We start from the raw sequence: 16,127 nt of genomic DNA, 5'->3' as shown, positions 1-16,127 counted from the left end.
AGTTTAATATTAAGTTTAGTTTTCTACAGTAATCCACCATCTATCATTTATTTTCAGGTTTTTAATCTTATACAGTGTGTCCCATAGGGCTCTCACACCATTTGGATAGCAAGCACACAGAGCTATTGCTTTGTCAAATCACTCAATTAATATTAGTACCACAGATAAAGAACCAATGGTGAAAAAGGAGATAAACTTCAGTATCTACTGGTATACTTCTGTTACATTCATCATCAATTATTTCAGTCTTCATTAATTAGTTATATGAGACACAAACATGTGTTCTTCAAGGAGTTGGCCTCATTATAATTAAGTAGGTATGGCTTCATAGGGACCTACTCAGCATATTATATGACTCATATGCAGGATAGTTTTTAATAACTCCACTCTTTATTATAACTTCACTGTATTGCTAAAACCGAATCTCATTAGTAGGGAAATGACAATGGAATAAAGTTTTCTCAGTATAAGATAGATCATTTTTGGAACAAAGAGAAATAAAAGAATCCTGGGAGAAAGTTCAGAATAAAAGATCATCAAATGTGATCATTTTTCATATGACCTAATGGCTTAGTTATAAATTTAGCTGGACACTAACAAAGCTTTATACCTGATGGCAGGTAATTTTTATTTTTATTTATTTATTTATTTATTTTAATTTAAGCTTTTTTTTTTTTTAAGATTTTATTTATTTATTCATGAGAGAGAGAGAGAGAGAGGCAGAGGGAGAAGCAGGCTCCCAAGGAGCAGGGAGCCTGATGCGGGACTCGATCCCAGGACCCTGAGATCATGACCTGAGCTGAAGGCAGACGCTTAACCATCTGAGCCACCCAGGCGCCCAGCAGGTAATTTTTATTCAGCCTTTAGTGATAAGCTGGAGTCATTGCTCTTTTTCACTCTATTAAATATACTCCAGATGTACGTAAATGAGTTTTTAACTTGTCCAAGCACCCTTTTAGCTTTCAAACAAACAAAAAATCTTAGGTCTTGCTCCAATTACTATTTAATTTTAGAATCATTACACTGTATTTTTTTTTTAAAGATTTTATTTATTTATTTGAGAGAGAGAATGAGAGACAGAGAGCATGAGAGGGAGGAAGGTCAGAGGGAGAAGCAGACTCCCTGCCGAGCAGGGAGCCTGATGCGGGACTCGATCCCGGGACTCCAGGATCATGACCTGAGCCGAAGGCAGTCGCTTAACCAACTGAGCCACCCAGGCGCCCCCATTACACTGTATTACCAGTTAATAGAAAAGACCAATGTTTTTTAATGGGTGCTACTTAAGAAAATAAGACTTGTCTAGATATTTCTCAAGTCACTCTTTGAAAACTAGAGTCTACTCACAACTTGTATTTAGAACCCTGCCACAGTCAAAATCACAATGGTCCAAGCTGCATCATGAGACCTAACATCTTCCTGCACCAAAGGGAATGAAACTTTATCACAGAGGCTGGTCTGTAAATGATATCAGCCTCCCTGACTTAGGATACAGCTCTACTGAATTGTTTTCTCTGTTGAGTATGACACACACTGAAGGATCAAATTGATTGGTAGCTTACAGGAGAGAGATATAAATTTCAGATTGCTTAACCAAACCTCGGAAATTCTCTCTGGAAGTCAAATCCCCTTTCATAGTCTCAGCTACCAATGATTAGCTGGAAGATTAAGATGTTACTAAGTTGATCCTAGAAGACCAATTAAAATGGTATTTATTTTTCCTTTTTTGTCCATGAAGCCAAAAGATAAAAATGGTGCATTTTAGACTCTTTTTTTCACAGAAAGATTCATTACATTCTCAATGTATTTTAAATATTTTAAGGTAGTACCCAAAGAAATATGTATGTAGTATATATTTGTATATTATATATATGTATATATATATGTATGGTATATGTATATACTATATACATATCAGATAATTCACATAACAATACCCATGTAACCATGTTAAAACAAAACAAAACAAAACACTGCATTCTGTCCCCAAAGAGCAAATGAGAACAACATCCAAACTTTTTAGCAGAGTTTACAACTCCCTGCATGTTTTGGCTTTTGTCTTTGCAATTTTGTGCTTTATTTCATGCTTTATTCCTCCTCACCCTGTAAAATCCAGCCCATTGCTCTCTCATTTTTTTCACCATTCCCTCTTCCTGGAACGCTCACCTTTCTTCTCTTTGAATGGTGGGTTACTCACCTCTTGGAACTTGGCTTCAGTACCACCTTCCCAATCGGGCCCTTCCGGATAATTCATCAAAAGTGGGAACCTTCCTTGTTAGCTTCCATTTCAGCCTCTTGTTTGTGTTTCTCTTAACACTTACCATAACATGTCGCTTTTCCATTTATTTGCCCTTCATCCGATCACATGCTCCATGGGAAAGGAATCAAAATGTCTTGTTCTATACTGTATCATGGGTACCTATCACTGTCCAGGCTCTTGGAAAATTCGTAATAAACATTTGTTCCATGATGCCAAAAAAGAGGTCATAAGAGGAAAATTACCTTATTTCCTTATGTTGAGATGCCATTTCTTTTTTAACTCGAATGCTAAATGGTGGCCTCTTTTACTACCATAAAAACTAGGTCCTTCTGAAGTAGTTCATTCCATAAAGTTAGTTTAAACTGTTTCAGGGACTCCCTATCACCAATGAAATGAAGTTTGAGCTCCGGAGACGGACACAGAAGGCCTCCAGAAGCAGCCTCGGCAGCCCTGCGCTGTGCTGTTTCCCTCCATCCCCTGCCCCCCTCGTCATGCGCTGACAATGACAGGTGGTGCCAAGCCCTCTGCCTGGGACAGAGTGGGCCCTGCGCAAATATTTGATGAATCAACTGCGGGCAGCTCGCTGCACACACCTGCCTGTTTTGGCGGCATCAGCTGAACTGGAGAGCTAGTCAGAGACCAGATCTAAAAAGATCTCCATATGACGTGTTAGGGATTAAAGTCTTTAAAGCAATGAGAAGCTGGAGGGGCGCTAAGCAAGGCAGCGACCTAAGGGAAGGACTGCTCAGAGGAGAGTGCTGCATGCATCCTTCCCCGTTGTCAGCAGGACTTCGCATGTCTCTGTGTGATCAGCTCTGAGGGTGACTTAGCCCACCACGAGGGTCAGGAGCAGACTCTGGAAAAGATTTCTACTTGGCAGTTTCCACTTGAGTTACATCTTGTACACTTTCAGTTCTGTCTTTTATGGAGCACATAAGTTTTGAGTAACTTCCAAAGCCACCCAAGTAAAAATAAATCAAGAAGGATTGCGTTTTACACTCCACTTCCCTGCGTGTCCTGAGGCAGGAAAAAAGCCAGCTTGGTGGGGGGGGGGGGGGGGTCTGTATCTTTCCAAGTCATTTGTCTGTGGAGCACCACTCAACTCGCGGGGCTTTTCATTAAGGTGTAGTTTCCAAAGCAAAATAAACATAGGATCAAAGAAACAAAAACCTCCCCTTTTGGGTACAAGTAGTTCTGAACTTTATGTCATTTGCTGAAGTATTGTATATGATAGCATATTGGCTAATGTTTGTGTTGGTAATGGTTACATGTATTTAAATAAGAAATGCCAGGGTAGATTTTATTATCATCATCAAAGAACTCAGGAGGAAACTTTTCTAAGAGTCTTTTGATAACTTCTTGATAATAAATATGCACTAAATTAAGCATGGATTGCTTATTTCCTCTGTGGTAAGGAGAGTTACCTGATGTCTGGGCTACTTTTTTAAGAGCTTAGGTTTTAAAACTTTTTTGCGACTGAGTGTCAGCAGGGATCAGTTTTACTCATTTGTTAAAATAATCTCAAGCTAATTTGACAGCATAAACACAGCGTGTAAAAAAGAGGAAGGTACATTGTTCTTTAGAGATATCAGGCAGCTATGCAGTGGTGAGGCATTACATTTCTATTTTTTTTCCTAAAATAAATTCCTACAACTTTCATAAAATCTGAATTAAAAATCAGAGCTTTCCAAAACTTCATGAAATAATCTACAAGTGCGGACATGTCCATAGCCTCTGAGCCAAAGAGAACAAGTTACCATCAAAACGGGTTACATTTTGGAATATTCTAACATCTGGGCAGCCAATTGGACGTAGTATGGGTACACCTCAGCTCTGCACACTCGGTGCTCAGACGCCGACCAGCATGAACGAGAACTAGAGGCAATCAAAAGTTGCAAGAGTGGGCCAGGCACCATCTGGGCTCTGTAGGAGGACTGGTGGGGGAAAAGGAACATGATGGCATATGCTATGAAAGTACAGATTGTAAAGAAGGGTAGCACCCTTGTTTTGCAGACAAGTTACTACATTTATGTTGCAAAACAGCCCTCTAAGATTTGGGAGAAAGAAAACACTGTGGTTTCAGGTTAGCTGCGTTGCAATACTCTCCTAACACCCAAGGGATGGGGATGGGAGAGGGAGTGTGCATCTATTATAGCCCGGGAGGTATAAATAAGTGTTCATGGGTGCAAATCTCTTAACTGTTGAGTAAAACTCTTCGGGGAGGAACCATGTCTAAAATGTCTCCTGCATTCCCGGCAGAAATGCAATGCTGGGCATGTGAGAGGGGCAGAAGCACTGTATTTGGGACTCAACATCTGGGTTTAATTACCATCTGTGTTTTTCTAAGAAAGTCAACCTCTCAGCCTAACTTCTCATCTGCAGAAGAGAAAAGGGGTGTTGGGGGGGTGGGGGGCGGTTAATGCCAGCCCAGCCTGGAATTTTTAGGGTTTTTGTCAGAATTCATAGATTAATGTATGTGAAGGTGCTGCATAAGCTGGAAAAAGCTGTTGATGTTACACCTGGAGCACAAGAGCCGCAAATACTTGTTGATACACTGGTTTCTTGATTAGGATTTATTCATGACTCATCTATGGAAGGATTCCTTTCCATTTATTTCAGTTTCACAACCTCAGCACTACTGACATTTCGAACTAGATAATTCCTCCCTGGGGTGGGGGGAAGGGATGAGAGTGAGAGTGTTGCCTGTGCCGATTCCCAAAGTTTACAAATGAAACATCCTACTACCTCTACCCATTAGATGCCAGTAGCGACCTCCCTGTACTCCCCCATCCCCGCCATGAGTTGGGACAACCAAAAATGCCTCCAGTCATGGCCAAATGTCTTCAGGAATAGGAGTGGGAGGGCAAGATTGTCCCCCAGTTGAGAACCACTGATTTAATTGAGAGACAAAGATCTGAAAAAGCCGTAAGAGTTTTGTTTGATCTATCCCTGGACCATAAATGATAGCCAGTGGTGGTTTTCTGTGATTACTCTATAGAAGGCACTCTGTTAAGCTATTTACCTCTATTAACTCATTTAATCCTAGAACAATGAGGTGGTTCAACCAATCTTCACTTTACAGATGAAGAAATTGAAGCTTAAAGAGTTTAGGTGACTTGCCCAGGTTCAAAGCTATGTAAAGGACAGCCTTGTGTCTGGATCCTGCTCTGTAGGATTCCAGAGTCTTTGCTCTTAACCATTCCTGCTATGCTTTCTCACAAGAGATAAGATGATCAAAACAGCCTCACTCTCTGCCGAACATTTGACAACACTTGCTGCGGCGAACCTGACTTTAGACTTCAGTAGGATTAAGCATGCAGCCAGCTTAGGGCTATCGCTGCTTGGTAAGTATTATTTACATGAGCCACAGAACTAGGCAAGGCATAAAAAAATCAGGCACGTCTGAAGGCAGAGAGGCAGCAAGTCCTAACGTATTCATGCTTAATCATGTAATTCCATAGAAACGAGTTTTTGTGGGGAAATTGTATTTCTTTGTAAATACTTATATTTTTTACTTCAGTGACATAAAAAAAGATGAAGCTGTCCAAAAGGAGGCAAAATTGGTAAGGATAACTTGACTAAAGTACATACTGCTTGATAGATATGAGTGCCCAAAGCTATTCTATGGGATCAATAAGCTCAGGGCAAATGCTATTACTCATTAAGCACCTACGTGGTTATGTTTTGCCAGAAACGTAACAAAAAGTTCATAACCAATGATTTAATATCTGGAATCTAAAGTCTTTCAAAATAAAGAAGTTGCTGCTATTATTCCCAATTTCTGGACCCAAAAATGTAGACAAAGTAAGCAATATGTGTCAAGTCACAGAAGTTAAGAGAGGGCAAACGAAAACTTTAATTACAGAATGATGTACAACTCAGATCATTCCACATGGACTGTCAATCATTAATGCCCACTGCAAGAGTAACGTGGGTAGCCAAGGTATTCAGTTTCTTAAGAGATCCAACACTAGTGGATGATTCCTTCTCAGCTGACCATAGACAAGATTGCAACTGCTAATTCACTACAAGGAAGCTTGATTTCATTTTCCTCCAACTTCTATCCTGCTCCCCAAAACCAACCAGAATTCCCAACTTCTACAATTTAATACACATACGTCTTTCCTCAAATAATCATCTTGACTCTTAATAATGGGAGAAGCGTTTCTTTCTACCAATCTTAACACATAGTGTTCCCACCAGGGGCAGCAGACCTGGCACTTAAGCCATCAGAGGTTTAGTTTGAGCACAGCCGTGCAGGACACGGTTACAATCTTGTTCTCAGCTTCAGCAGTCAGTCTCCCATTGTCCAGTGGGTGCACACCACACCACCTCCCTTGTACCTTGAGAGGGTGTTTGGGGAAGCGCCTGGCTCTGTGCTTGCTCCCCAGAAGACGTTCTATATGTGGTAGTTTTATTGGGCCATGTTGCCAATAAACATCTGATTCAGACCAAGCCTCAGGTGCTAAGTCAGGATTTTTTCCCTTACAAAGGACGAACCCAACCCCATTTGTTTAGGCAAAACAGATGTTATTATCTTCCCTACATCAAAAACTTCAGGCATGAGCAGAACTAAAGTACATTAGGATTCTGGGACCCTCCCAAACCAACCACATAGCCCTTTTAAGTTACAAAGAAACTTCTCATGTGTTGGATTGTTTAAAAATATATATATATATTGTTTTTTTGAACCCTAAGAGGTAGGCAAGACAGGTGTACTCTTCATTTTCTGGATGCTAATTAAATGATGTCCTCAAGGTCTCTCAGCTAGTAAGTTACATGGCTGATTACTAATTGACCCCAGGAATCCTGAGTCCCAAACACAGTGCATTTCCCAATATAGCATATCTTGGAAGTAAGCTACCAGATAAGATCCTTATCCTCAAGACACCCAATTAATAGTGAAAAGGGACAAAAAGAAACTGATGTCCTTTAAAGCGCTTTTTTTGTGAAGAATTATTTTGTGCTTTAATAGTACTACTTCATTTTCTTTTTTTAAAAAAAGATTTCATTTATTTATTTATTTGAGAGAGAGAGAAAGAGGGAGCATGAGGGGGTGGGGCTACGGGGGAGGGAGAGGGAAGGAGAAAGACTCCCAAGCAGACTCCACGCTAAGCACAGAGCCCGACACAAGGCTCGATCTCACGACCCTGAGATCATGACCTGAGCCAAAACCAAGACACTTAACTGACTGAGCTACCCAGGCGCCCCTAATTCATTTTCATAAGAGGAATTCTACAGGGCTGTTTCCTGGAACTTCTACTAAAAGTATGCGCAAAGGAGAATTTGACACTTTATTTTGTCTCGATCATAGTAAACAGACAAATGGACTAAGGACCATATCATTATGACTAGTATATTACCATCACATGCTATCACCAGCAGTAATCACCGGGACCTAGCTAGGCCCTGTGTGCAACGAGAAGTCCTGTGTGTCTCAAAAGCAAGAACTCCATTGTGCTCACCATCATATCCCTGACACTGAGCATAATTTTGGTTGAATTAATGCAGAACAAGTCCTAATGAGTCATAAAATCTGAAGAATGAGTAGAGAAAAAATGGAACTCTGGAGACTTTTATGAGGGCCATGACCAGAGATATTATTCTTTTTGAAAGTATAATGAAAAGTAATCATTTCTTGAAATTCTGATTGGATATATGAAGATTACTAATTGATGAAGGACGCATATAAGTTATCCTATTGTGGAGCGGCATAAAGTTTCAACAGGATGAACATGGAAAGGTACTGCTCCTGTCACCTGCGCTGTGGATCCCATCCCCCCCCCCACATCTGGGGCTTTCTGCCATCAAATATCCATTCCTCACTTGTAGGTTCACTCAACAGAGAATTATAGTTGTCAGTCCCAGTAATAAAACAATCCCACCTCCTCCATGTGTCCCCCTATAAATAACTACTACCGTCCTTCCTCCCTCTCAGAAACCAAAGTCGAAACTCATGGTCTCCCAATGCTTTGTCCCTCATTCATCTCTTGTACTGACTCGGTATTCACCACCTCTATTCTGCTCAGCTTGTCCCAATTTCAGATTCTGAAGCATTCTTTTTATTCCTTATCTTACTTGACCTCTCTCTGGCATTTGACATTAGAAACTCGTCCTTCCTTAAAACTCTCCCCTCTGAAGGCCACATTCTCTGGATTTTCCCTGTTTACTCATTCTCATGTAGATTAGCTCCCTCCCTCCCATTCTCCCTCCTAAATGCTATTATTCTTCAAGGTTCCATTGTCAACAACCTTTTCTATCTACAGACTTTTTTAGCAAATCTTATCTATACCTATGCCTTCAATGACTATCAACGATTTAATGTCTCCCAAATCTTTGTCTCCACATTCCTGAGCTTTAGATCAATAAATGCAGCAACAATCCAGCTGCCCACAGGCATTACAATTTCAAAGGTCCCAAACCAACTGTACTGGATGAAATCCCACCAATCTTCACCTCACTTACTCCCTGTCCCCATCAAGTAGTACCAGTATTATCCACTCCATTGCCCAAGTTGGAAACCTTAGTCATTCCAGAGAATTCTGCCAAATTCTCTCTCAATTCAACTTTCTAAACGTTTCTTGTATTTGGCCCATTTTTCCCACGCTCATTGACCCTCTCAAAATATTTCTCCTAGTTGTTATGAAAAAACTCCTTACTCGGTCTATGTGCAATCCTACGTGCTCCCCTGCCCCTGTTTCCCCATCACCACCATAGATTGATCTCTTAAGTAGCTGTCGGAGTCCATTCCAAAAACCACATCTGATCAAGGTATTTCCATAACTCAAATGTTTCAGTGGTTCCCCATTGTCTTCAGGATGAAATTTTAACTCCACACCATGTCTCCCTTACAAGGCCCTTCACTGTCTGCCTCCAGACAACTTCTCCTGCCTCATATCCCAGACACTTCAGTCTATCTCTGTATTTATAGCTTTAATACAAAACAGGCCTTTGACAGGCACCGACTGAATGAATGAATGAATGAATTCTGAGAAAGATGTCTTTAGATATTAAAAAATGTTATAGGGCTTCTTTTTATCTTCAACAAATAATAATCTGTATGTAAAAATTAAGTCCATAGCTCCTTTGTTTTGAAGCTTAACATGTTATCACCCAAAAAATAAGGTCTTAAATTTGCTACTCTTTTTAGGAAATACATCTTCTAAAGAGAGCATTTAATAAGATATGTTAGAATACCCTCCCAAATATATGTGGAATTCCTGAACTTGAGAAAGAGCTATGTTCCAAAAATTCTTTTATAACCTGGTTCTGTTAAGCTTGGAATGCATTTTCTCATAGAAACAATGTTTTATATATTTTATTTAATTTAGGCTTAAGCTATTTTAAAAATGATTTAAGTAGTATATAATAAAATACACATGTCATAAGCTTTTAAAATAATGAAAGGTCTATAGCAACATATATGGCCTATGGAAAGTAATTATATTATAAATCCCATAAACATACACTAACCCAAAACCAAGTAGAAATTTAACTGAGAATCCTATCAGCTAATGCAATATAAAAGAAGAAAATAATGAGGGCTTTTTTTTCTTTTTTTTACCTCATTTTTACTTTTTTTAAGCCTCCTTTTGCTTCTCATTGTCTAATAAAACGGCATATACGAATTCAGCAGGAGACTTTTTTGTACTAAACTCTCAGAAGAAATTTTTGACATGGAATCTTATATAAGGAATGTTTAAATACCTAGAGACAGAGATGGTTTAATAGAAAAGCAAATATATGCATATGACCCATTCTCAGAGCAACCATTGTTGAAACTGATAAGACATTTAATTATATTTCAAAGAAGTATAATTAGGTTCTGTAAGTAATTCAAGTAATATATACCTATCTTTCTGATGCTCTAACTTGATATGGAATCAACACTAGTCATAACCAATACATACGGCAGTAGAATGTGTGCATATGCACTGTCTCATTTAATCTTCACAAAAACTCGATGAGGTCAGTACAGTTACTGTCATCTTCATTTTACAGAGAGGAAAACTGAGGCAAAGAAGTGAATGACTTACGGAGTTCACACAGCTACATTCCCTTTTCCATCTCAGATATTAATGATCTCATTTGGGATTTTAAAGGAAGTTGAATAGGACAAATTTTGAGTTTGAGCTTTCTGTTGACCTTAAAATGAGTTGGTCTACTGTTACCTTTCCAGTGTTATCCTACTCTATTTTCCTCCTTGCTCAGTGAATTTTTTTATATGCATCTAACCAACCAAATTTGTTCCCCACATTAGGGTTTTACACTTGAAAAAAACCCTCTCCCAAGAAAATATTTTACCTCTTAACGCTACCTAGGACACATTTCCAAAAATCTTTATGTGACTGATGCTTTCATAAAAATCAGGTCTCAGCTCAAAAGTCACACAAGTCCCTCTTGGCCACCCAATCTAGAGAAGCCTCCTCAGACACTATCACTAGATTTTATTTTTAATCATTTATTAGGAGTTCATTTATCCTCTTTTCCCAACCTGTAGAACTGTGCTGTCTAATAGAAATATTATGTGACTCAAGCCACATATGTAATTTTTTTTTTTTTTTAATATTTATTTGTCAGAGAGAGAGCACAAGCAGGGGGAGCGGCAGGCAGAGGGAGAAGCAGACTCCCCGCCGAGCAGGGAGCCCGATGCGGGACTCGATCCCAGGACCCTGGGATCATGACCTGAGCCGAAGGCAGACACTTAACCGACTGAGCCACCCAGGCGTCCCGCCACATATGTAATTTTAAACTTTCTAGTTAACTCACGAAAAAATGTGAAAAGAAACAAAGCTAACTTTATGAATTGTATTTAACTTGATATATCTAAAATATTACCGTATCAATGTGAAAACAATAGAAAATTAATGAGATACTTTGCATTCCTTTTTTCATGTTGAGGATTCAAAACCTGGTGTGTATTTTACACGGGCAACACACTGCATATCAAATGAGACACATTTCAGGTGCTCAGTAGCTCCGCGTGGCTAGTGGCTACCATTATTCGACAGCGCAATTTAAAATGTAAACTGTTGCTCACTGGTGTATTTCTAGAACCTAGCATAACAGTGCCTGGCTCCTCATGTATTCAATACATTTTTAGGATAAACAAATATTGAACGTGTGGGCTATAAGTATTCTCTGTCTTAGATTGAAAGAAGACCCATATCCTATCATGCCAAATTTGTAGGTGACAAAGATTAACATTTTCTTGTATAATTTTAGGTGAATCAGGTCAAATTTACTTAGCATTTGTTTTTGTTTTTGTTTTTTTGACCAAGGAAACAAATATGTGATGCTAGATAGGTGGACACTATCTTACAGGTACATCCCTTACAGTGGTCCTCCAAAAGATATCCCCATACTGACTGGAGAAACCTGTGAGTGTTGCGTTATATACTAGAACAAAAGGACTTGGCAGACGTAATTGTCTTAAGACTTCAATGAAGTCCTATCTTTAAGATGGAGAAATTATCCTGAATTATCTAGGTGAACCTAAATATGATCATAGGTATCCTTATAAGAGAGAAGCAAAGGGAAATCTAACCATAAAAGAGAAGGTAATGTGACCACAGAAGCAGAACTTGGAGTAATGCAACCACAAACCACAGAACACCAGTAGCCACCAGAAGGTGGGAGAGGCAAGGAACCGACTCCCCTGGAGCCTCTAGAGAGAATACAGCTCTGCTGACACATTGATTCAACCAGCGAAACTGATTTCAGATATCTGGTCTTCAGAATTGTAAAAGAGTCAATGTGTGTTGCTTTTAAGTCGTGGTAATTTGTTACAGCAATCATAGGAAGCAAATACACCCCCTGATCTTTCAAGCTACTTCCATATAAGACAGAATTCTCTGACAGCTTGCAAAAATAGCCCCAATCTCCACTCCCTTCTGTATACCTGTCCCTTTGCAATGTGAATTAGCAGCTGCTCTCTTTAAGAGGTTATAGCTGGTTTCTCCACCCTATCTGTGCTTTGACCAATAGAATGCCACAGAAACCACATTCTGCCAGCTCCTAGTCTAGGCCTCAGGAGGTCTCCTTCTTACCTGGAACTCTTTGCACTTCCATGTGAATAAGCCTGTTCTAGCCTGCTGGGTGCACCCGGGTGTCTCCCATTGCCCAACCTTACAGTGAACCATTTGTTGGACATGCCAGTGAGTCATTTTAGGCCAGCCAACTCCCAGTTCACCTGCCAGAAGCTGACTGTAGACAAATGAGCAATCTTTATATAGACCAAAGGAACTTCCTGACTGAGCCTTGCCCAGATTGCTAAACTGTAGAATTGGGAGCCTGATAAGTCCTTGTTGTTTAAAGCCACTAACTGTTGATCGAGGTAGCTTGTTATGCACCAATAATTAACAAATATATTCCCATAAAGCGTATTCCTTCTACATGTGTTCAACTCTGCCATACAAATTCAGAGGAGTTTGTCAAAAAAAGAGCTGTTTGTAGTCTCACTTGAGGACAGCACCAACTACTCCATTTCCTACTGGAACACTACAGAGCTAAAATTTTCTTACAGAAGCAACATTTCATCGTATCGAGTATCTCGGTGAATATTTGACTAAGGTCAACTGCTCATCATATGTCACCGTAGAGGTAATACAGCCCTAGAATTTCAAGGTAGGTGTAGCTGACCTAAACATTTATTAAATACTTTGTTTCCTCCCAAATACAATTTTGAGTGACATTAAATCCCTTTTGCCCAGGAAAAACGAATTACTTGTAAAATATACCTCTGATAACTATAAGAACTAACCTGTTAAATAGGTAATTAGTCTGATCAATCTGAATCCTGAAGAATAGCTATCAAAAAATCACAATTCTAATTTTGGCACAGCTGATATGAAATTGCATTTTCTGACAATAATTAACCACTCATTTCAGTTAGTTCTTATTCTTAGTCCTGAATAAGAATAAAACTATGTCACCAGAAAAGAGAAGGATGCTAGTATCCCCTTTTTCTAAGGTTGAGAGATATGCACTCAGTTTATCGGGGTGATATTCAGATAGCAATTAAGAGATACCAGGACATTACTTGTATACCAATGTTTAAAACTGAAATCCAGGGGCGCCTGGGTGGCTCAGATGGTTAAGCGTCTGCCTTCGGCTCAGGTCATGATCCCAGGGTCCTGGGGTCGAGCCCCGCATCGGGCTCCCTACTCCGCGGGAAGCCTGCTTCTCCCTCTCCCACTCCCCCTGCTTGTGTTCCCTCTCTCGCTGTGTCTCTCTCTGTCAAATAAATAAATAAAATATAAAAAAATTAAAAATAAATAAATAAATAAATAAAATTGAAATGCAGTGAAAAACTGACACTTGACTAGCAGCCCAGGCTGCAGAGTGTCCCAATGGCTTGCTAAAATACCTATGAAAGGCAAAGGAAAGACAAAAATTGATGACAATAAAAACTTTAACTGACAGCCATCCTACTACCAGAAACAAAAAATTCCATTAACCACAGGAACGAGGGAGATGAATTGTAAATCATAATGAGCAGCCACTTTAAATAGAGAAAGTTGACAACATAAAGAATATAGGATGAGCTTTCTTTCACTGTGTATCATGCAGATCAAAAACTCAGCATCAGTACTTGCCAGAATGCCAGGCAAGGGGTGCTATTCAGGATTCAACTAACCTTTGGAAGGAGAGATTGTGTTATACCCCAACCTGGCCCTCACCACCACCTTCCTTTCTTTGGAGAATGAAACTCCCAAAACAAAAAGTGGTGGGTGTGTATGTGTAGAAAGGGGGGGAGGGGTGACAATAAATACACTGAATGAAAACATAGCTTCAACAAGTAAGGTACTATGGGCAGAAATGAAAATACAATCCTGGGGGCACCCGGGTAGTTCAGTTGGTTGAGCCTCTGACTGTAATTTTTGGCTCAGGTCATGATGTCATGGATCCTGGGATCTGGCTCTGTGCTCCCCAGGGAGTCTACTCAAGATTCTCCCTCTGCCCTTCCCCCAACTCATGCACACACTCACTCGCTCTCTCTCAAATAAATAAATCTTAAAAAAAAAAAAAAAGAACAATGCTGTTAGTGAAATATGGGGATTCTAGTTTTGCTTTTCCTCCCTGTGTTCAAACAAGTATCAAACAATAGATATTTTGAGGGGCAAAGAATCCATCTCAATCCAGTCAACCCTGCAGCACTTAAAGTTTAGGACTTGTGAACATTAATTTGCTCCCCAACTGGAAATCTAAAAAGACAACAGTACAATACTGACAACCAATAAGCCATAAATCAGATAAGAAGCCAGCCAAAGACCCTATCTATTGGCAAACACCTTGTAATAGGATGAGTAAGCAGAAAACAAACACGAGGGCATATGACATTCTTTAGCACAAGGGAAATCCTTGTCACAATGAAAGAAAAAGAAAACTAGGTGTTTTCAATAGGATAACAGAAGATAAAAACAAACAAAAAAATCCTTTGAATTAGGATTAGAATTCAAAAGGCGTGATAAAAAGAGAATTGGGATAAGGTGACATTTAAATGATACTAGAAATGAAAAGGCTGAATTAAAATAAAAGGCTGTAATAAACCATCATTAGCAAAACCGAGACAAAAAAGATACTGAATTAGTGACCTGAAGGTCAAAATTTAGAAGCCGTTTTCAAAAATGAAAAGAAAAAATGTAAAAGATGATAGTGATAAAGTCCAGAGAATAGAAATTCAATAAATGGCTAAATCGGTATTATTAAAGAATCCTGAACCAAAAAAGCAAAATCAAAATTGAAAATTAACAGAAGAAAATTTTAGTGACCGAAATGAAGAACTCAGTCTTCAAATTTAAAGGATTTGCTTTGTATTATAAAAATAATGAAAAAGGAACCATAACAAGACACACTGTAGCAAATTTTTATTACAAAGATGAATAAATCCCTATAATTGTTCACATAGAAAGAAATAGATTTATAAACATGGAATAAAATAATTTGGCTTCAGAGTTCTGTGGAATATTGCATATCTTAAGACAACAGTGTGATAGTTTTGAGTGGCAAACCTTGTATCAGCCAAGGACTCATTCATGTGCAGAAGTAACAGAGGAAATATAGAAAATATAGAAGCCACACGGCTTAATTTAAACCCACCCCAGAAAAAACAACAAACAAACAAAACCAGAAAGTGGGGACTAGCAATTAGCATTAAGTCAAATTAAACATGGATTTATTTAAATAATTGTAACTATTTATTGCATAAAAGTAAAAGCGAAAAATCAAAAATAATTAATAGAAAACAACTTTACTGACATTTAATAATCTATGTTTTTATTCTTAAAAAAACTGGTCAGGTTACAAATATATATTCAGATATATATATAATATAATATTCACAATATTATTGTTTATAAAACCAAAATATCTGAATCAACCTAAATATTCATCAGTAAACATGTGGTTAAATAAATTGTAATATATCCCTATTAAATATGAATGTATTAAATAATTTAAAAGAAAATATAGGTCTATATATTTATTGAAATAGACATGTGCATAAAATATTACACATATATGATTCCATTTCTTCGTTCAGTATTTATTTAGAATATGGATGATCTTTGTTTTCTTAGTCATTTTCTGCTTTCTCGGAATTTTATATACTGCACAGCAAAGCTACATAGACAAAATTCTTGAGAGTATCAAGAAAATCTCTCTCAGAATTTTTTCAAGACTTTGTTTACCACATCATGTATTTTGTAAAATCTACTTTTTCTAAACTACCAGCACTCAGATTAAAACTCTCTTATTTAAAATTTTAAAAAGAGACTATACTAAGAAGCAACCTACAACATAAACAAATAGACACTTGGTGGGTGCCTGGGTGGCTCAGTTGGTTAAGCGACTGCCTTCGGCTCAGGTC

Source organism: Leptonychotes weddellii, chromosome 5, assembly GCF_054177405.1.
Source record: "Leptonychotes weddellii isolate Sample4059 chromosome 5, ASM5417740v2, whole genome shotgun sequence".
Taxonomy (NCBI): Eukaryota; Metazoa; Chordata; class Mammalia; order Carnivora; family Phocidae; genus Leptonychotes; species Leptonychotes weddellii.
This window is presented reverse-complemented; position numbering follows the sequence as displayed.